Source organism: Solanum verrucosum, unplaced genomic scaffold (genome assembly GCF_900185275.1).
Source record: "Solanum verrucosum unplaced genomic scaffold, falcon-dt-bn FXZP01000241.1, whole genome shotgun sequence".
In the NCBI taxonomy this organism is placed as follows: domain Eukaryota; kingdom Viridiplantae; phylum Streptophyta; class Magnoliopsida; order Solanales; family Solanaceae; genus Solanum; species Solanum verrucosum.
The window spans coordinates 729,445-736,338 of record NW_026020543.1 but is presented as its reverse complement, the minus strand read 5'-3'; the positions used below and the strand labels follow the sequence as shown (position 1 = coordinate 736,338).

The 6,894-nt window shown below is 29.5% G+C and overlaps 1 pseudogene; it reads left to right on the top strand.

Annotated features, from left to right (window-relative positions):
• Positions 1–3,550: 3,550 nt before the first annotated feature.
• On the top strand, positions 3,551–4,665 carry LOC125810026 (uncharacterized; annotated as a pseudogene).
• Positions 4,666–6,894: the final 2,229 nt, after the last annotated feature.

Genomic DNA, 6,894 nt, shown 5'->3' with positions numbered 1-6,894 from the left:
TTTACAATCAAGGTATTTGTTTCAATATTACATTTCATCAACAAATCGATTTATGTTTTTTCTACAATAAATAATTAAACTCTAACTTTTAAATTTTAAATGAAAAACTATTAGATTATTGGGATATGGGAGATCCTACTTATGAGTGTGAACATTGCGGTGCGTACTTCTGGTATGAAGAAAGAATTGAGAAGAGATACAAAAAAATAGAACCTGTTTTCACTTTGTGTTGCGGTAAGGGAAAGAAAAAGCTTCCAAATCCAAAGGATCCTCCTACACTGCTAAATGAATTATTAGTTGGATCAGGTAATTGAAATTATTTATTAAATTACTACATTATTATTAGAATATATTCTTTTAAATATTTGAATAACATAAAATTAATTTAGGTGACAAAAGTCGTCATTTCAGAGAGAATATAAGAACTTATAATTCTATATTTTCATTTACATCAATCGGAGGAAAAATTGATGCATCTGGACAGAATTATCATAAAATTGGAAGCTTATTACCTAACAAGGGATCTACTACAAAATTTGCACAATTTATATATATATATATATATATATATATTACAGAAAATGAGGTGCAAAATAGAATTAATGCTAACAGGTAAGTATTTATAGTATATATAAATTTTACAACGTTCAATATAATTGTAATTATTAATCACTATTATCTATATAACTATTTTTTTAGTCGTAGTGAAAGCAATAGTCAAATTCATGCTCAAATTGTTAATGATCTCAAGGAAATGCTAGATCAACACAATGTACTTACAAAATCTTTTCGGATGGTAAGAGATAGATTTCAAATTGATCAAAGTGCAGATGTTAAACTAAGACTGATAGGAAAAAAAGGATCAGATGAAAGAAGGTACAATTTGCCAACAGTTTCTGAAGCAGCAGCTTTGGTGATTGGTGATTTTGAACTAACCAGTTCTGACAGAGATATAATAATTGAAAGTCATTCTGGACAACTTAGGAGAATAAGTTAATTGAATGCAGCATACTTAGGTTTGCAATATCCATTACTTTTTTCATTTGGTGAAGATGGATATAGAGAAGATATTCCTTTAAATGGAATTGATGAATCATCTGATGGAAGGAAATATGTTAGCTCTCTTGAATACTTTTCATACAAAATTCAAGAAAGGAAGAATGAAGTACCAACAATTGTATCGGCTAAAAGATTATTTCAATAATTTTTGGTAGATGGATATAAATTGATAGAATCTTCTCGATTGCTATTTTATAGGCTCCATCAAACACATTTGAGAGCAGACTTCTATAAGGGATTACAAGAAGCTATTTTGCAGGGAGACACTCAACCTTCTTCTAAAGGACAAAGAGTAATATTATCTTCTAAGGTACACGTTACATGTTGCAAAATTATCAAGATGCAATATCAATATGTAAATGGGCCGGATGTCCTGATCTATTTATTACATTTACTTGCAATTCTAAATGGCCTGAGATCACTAGATTTGTGAACAGTAGGGGATTGGCTCCAGAAGATTGGCCAGGCATTATAACGAGAGTCTTTAAAGTCAAATTAGATCACCTGATAAAGAATTTGCGAGACAACAAAATTTTTGGACAAGTAAAAGCAGGTATATTATTGCCTTATTATTATACCACAATTCTTATTTTTAATTTGAAATAATAATAAAAAATAATATCATATTTATCCTTTGATTCAGTGATTTATACTATATTTTGCTATTTCTACATAATAAATCTCCAAATATTGGTGATATTATTTCAGCTAAATTACCAAATATATTACTTGATCCGAATTATTATGTGGCTGTTGCAAACTTTATGATGCATGGCCCATGTGGTTCAGTTAGAAAATCATCTCCTTGCATACAAAATGAAAAATATTCAAAACACTTTCCAAAAAGGTTTATTTCTTCTACCTCAATTGATGAGGAGGGATATCCTGTATATAGAAGAAGAGATGATGTCAGATCTATAAAGAGATCAGGTATTGATTTGGATAATAGATATGTTGTACCACAATAGATTTTTATTGTTCAAATATGGGGCGCATATTAATGTTGAATGGTGCAATCAATCAAGGTCAATTAAATACTTATTTAAGTATGTTAATAAAGGTCATGACCAAGTTACAACTGGCTTTTGTGATAGTGCGAATTCTTCAAATTCAAGAGGGGTTGATGAAATAAATATGTATTGTTATTGTCGATATATATCACCATGTGAAGCAGCTTGGAGAATCTTTAAATTTCCAATCCACCATAGAGAACCTTTTGTAGAAAGGTTATCTTTTCATTTACCAGGCAATCAGAATATCATATTTTCAGATGATGATCCCATTGATGTTGTCATCAAGAAACCAACCATAAAGGAATCCAAGTTTTTAAGTTGGTTTGAAGCAAACAAGAAATTTTCTGAAGCAAGAGATTTAACTTGTGCAGAATTTCATTTAAAGTTTGTTTGGAAGCAACAATCTAAGAGATGGGATAAAAGAAAAACTTCTGCATTTTCGATTGGAAGAATTTTCTTTGTTCCACTGGGATCTGGTGATCAATATTATCTTAGATTGTTATTGAATATTGTTAGAGGTCCCACTTCATATGAGGATATCAAAAGAATAAATGATATTGATCATTAGACTTTTAGAGATGCATGTTATGCTTTAGGATTATTAGATGATGACAAAGAATATGTTAATGCTATAGTAGAAGCAAGTCATTGGGGAATGCCATCATATCTAAGACAATTATTTGCTATGCTACTTATATCAAATTCAATGTCACGTCCGGAGGTTGTTTGGAAATCAACATGGCATTTACTATCTGAAGATATTCTTCATGAACAAAGAAGAGTATTAGATAACCCAGGTACCCAATACTGTTTTAAATTTAAATTAATCTTATTATTATCATGAATTCTATATTATGTTTTTTTGATTAATTAGTTTATTATATTTACGTTTAAATATTCATGTATTATATATTTATATTATTTTTTCAGAAGCTTATCTATCAGATGTTGATTTGAAGAATTGTTGCTTGCAAAAGATAGAAAGCTTTTTAAAAAGTTGTGAAAGAAGTTTTTCAGATTTTCCTACAATGCCAATACCTGTTTACACTGAGGATGATGTTGACATCACCAATAGATTAATTTGTGATGAAATGCATTACAATAAACGTGCTTTAGCTGATGAAGATCAACAATTGGTATTAAATTTAACGGATGAGCTGAAATCAGTGTATAAAAAAATTATGGCAGCAGTTAATGAAATTATGGGTGGATTTTTCTTTTTATAGGACTTTGGAGGAACATGTAAAGCTTATATTTGGAAGACTCTATCAGCTGCCATAAGGTCTAAAGGAGATGTTGTTTTAACAGTTGCATCTAGCGGGATTGCATCTCTTTTATTACCAGGTGGCCGAACAACACATTCAAGATTTGTTATCCCGCTAAATATAACTGAAAATTCAACATGCAATTTAAAACAAGGTACTCCTTTAGCACATTTGCTAATCAAGACTAAGTTGATTATTTGGGATGAGGCTCCAATGATGCATAAACACTGTTTTGAAGCTCTTGATAAGACTTTAAGAGATATTATTGGCTACAAAGACGCAACTAAACTTTACCATTTGATGGTAAAACAATTGTTCTTGGAGGTGACTTCAGACATATTCTTCCGGTGATCCCAAAAGGTAGTCGACAAGATATAGTTAATGCAACTCTCAACTCTTCATATTTATGGCCCCATTGTGAATTATTAACACTGACAAAGAATATGAGGTTGCAAAACAGTGACGCTGATACTAATCTAAAAGAGTTGAAAGAGTTTTCTGATTGGATATTGGTTGTTGGGGATGGTAGTATTGGTAATTCATTTGATGGAATTGATAAAGTTTTAATACCAAAGGATCTTCTAATAACTAAATATACTGATCCAATAGCAGCTATTGTGGAGAGTACGTATCCAGATTTTAGTACTAATTGTAATGATGTTGGATACCTACAATAAAGAGTCATTCTTACTCTGACTCTTGATATGGTGGAATAAATCAATCAATATATGATCTCCTTGAATCATAATCCTGAGAAATCATTTTTGAGTTCTGACAAAATATGCAAGTCTGATCATACTTATTTAGTTTTGGAACATGTACACACCCCAAATTTTTTGAACACTATTAAATGTTCTGGAGTTTCAAATCATTCAATCACTTTAAAAGTTGTAGTTCCAGTGATGTTACTAAGAAATATTGATCAGGCAGTAGGATTATGTAACGGAACTAGGTTGATTGTTACTAAACTTGGAAATCAAGTAATTGAAGCAAAGGTTTTATCTGGACAGATGGCTGGACAGAAGGTATTTATTCCAAGAATGACTTTAACACCTTCAGATGCTAGAATCCCATTTAAGTTTCAAAGAAGACAGTTTCCTATAACTGTATCATTTGCCATGACAATCAACAAGAGCCAAGGACAGTCTTTATCTCATGTTGGATTATTTTTGAAGAAACCAGTGTTTACCCATGGACAACTTTATGTAGCTGTTTCTAGAGTAACAAGTAGAAATGGATTAAAAATACTGAGTTACAATGATGACGGACAATTAACTGATGAGGCTATAAATGTAGTATATAAAGAAGTGTTCCGAAATCTATTGTGATATGCAGATTCTTTGGGATGTTTTATATATACTGTAATTGTTGATGATTATTATAAAACAATTCTGATGAAGTTGTTGTTATAATTATGGAATCATTTAGAGGTATGCTATTTTAACTCACTAAATAATTTTTTATAATATTGTGTTCTGTGTAGTACACCTAAAGATAACATTATATGATCTAAAATGTTATGCGATTATTTTAATTAATATAGAAATTTATTAATTTTAAATTTTTTACCATGTAAATTTATTGATTTACCTTTTTTTGCATTATTTTTTCAAGCATATGACAATCAAGAAAAATTAGAAAGTGTTTTATGCGATCAGAAGAAATAAGAGTTCTTCTAAAAGGCACAAATACTGATAATGAATGTTCAGGTACAATTTTAATCTTTAGTATTTGCATTATACATTTTCAGGTATAATTTTAATCTCAAATTTTTTCATTATACTTCTCTAATATTTCCTTTAGTCTTCTCTAATATTTCCATTTTTCTTTTATCATTACTTTGTTTTATAAAGATTTATAATAGTTAAAATATTTTAAAATACTTTAAATATATTAATATTGTTAACTCTTTTATTGATAGTGGCAGATAATACAACTGATATTTTGAGTTCTTGAATTTGAATAATTGGTATCAAGAGTTTGAAAAAACAGAGGGGAAGAATACACTTATGCATATAGTGAACAATTTCACACTTAAGTAATTGAGTATGCTTTGAAGATAGTATCAGACTCTTTCATTATATCAAATGGAACCGCATGTTGACATTAATTTTTTATAAACTAAACTATATATATGCAATGGAGGGCTTGGTTCTAGATACTTTTTAAACTTTAGATTTAATCTTGCTATCATGTAACAAGTATTTAAAGGAGTTCATATATGATTTCAGATATTTCAAAGAAGCAGCACATTAAAAATAGACTCCAATAAGTTTTAACAAATAAAAACACAATTATTTACGTTGTGTTAATTTTAGTAAACTGAATTATAATCTATCAAGCATATGAATTAGATAATTAAGCTCTTCATCTGAACCATGAATCATAATATAGGTATAAGCACATTGAAACTACATAAAATATCAACATAAATCAGATTAAAATATAGAGACTGTTGTAAAAAGAACCAAATTAAGAGGAAAATAAAATAGCTTAACTACATATTTTTAGATGTAAGACATCTTTTTGAATTTTTAAAAACAAATAATCAGTTCCCTGCTCCTTCAAGAAGCAATAATTCATCACGATCTACTCTAACAACATGGTTAAGCATAAAAATAAAAACAAAGATAGAGATCTAACCTGACATTGCAAAGAACATAAAAACTGATACGACCACATCATAAAATCTCAATCACCAAACAAAATAACAAAATTTGCATCAACATAAGCTTATTACAACTATGTTATAGCAACTAATTAAATTAAATTTAAAGTATAATACCTTAGTTGACCATCCCAAATAGAGTAACATCGAGGCAAAATAGAGCTGAAGAAGACATCACCTGATAAATTTTGTAAAATTAACTTCACGACAAGAAGCTGATGCATGCTAATACTCTTTAATTGAAGTTCTTATTAAACAAGGTCAATTCAAAAAAATAAAGAAAAAATGAACTCACCATTTCACGAAACATACGATTGTTGACGGAGCGACTCTAGATCTAAATACAATTTCGATCAAAATCTTTTTTCCAGTGTGATACTTGCTTGAAATAAAGTTTTTCTTAGGCTTTGTTTTAATTGGAATGTTCAAATGTTGAAATGAGATTTTTTTTACCAAAGTTATGGTTATGAGATTCAAATTAGAGATTTCGTTCTTCCAATAAACTTTTTACAAGGAAGCATCTGAAAAAAATAACAATTAGAAAGAACCCAATTGATAAAGGGTAAGGGAAGAATATAAAGAACACAAAGGAAGAACACTTACAGTGAGATGGAAAAGCACACATGAGCTAATAGATGACGGAGTAGCTCTGACCGGCGACGATCTAAAGAGGAAGCTCACTTTCCTAATCTCAAAAATCAAATTCCATCGGTGCAACTTTGGTCTCCTTCCACAATCTAGATATATCCAATTTTTTTAAGTTTTCATTTTGTTTTTTCTTATTTTCTACTACCTGACGTTTTCCTCCAACTTTTTGTTTACTTGTTTTTGTTATTCAATAAATTGGCCCATTGCCATTTTGTTTAATTAAAAATAAAGAAATAAAGAT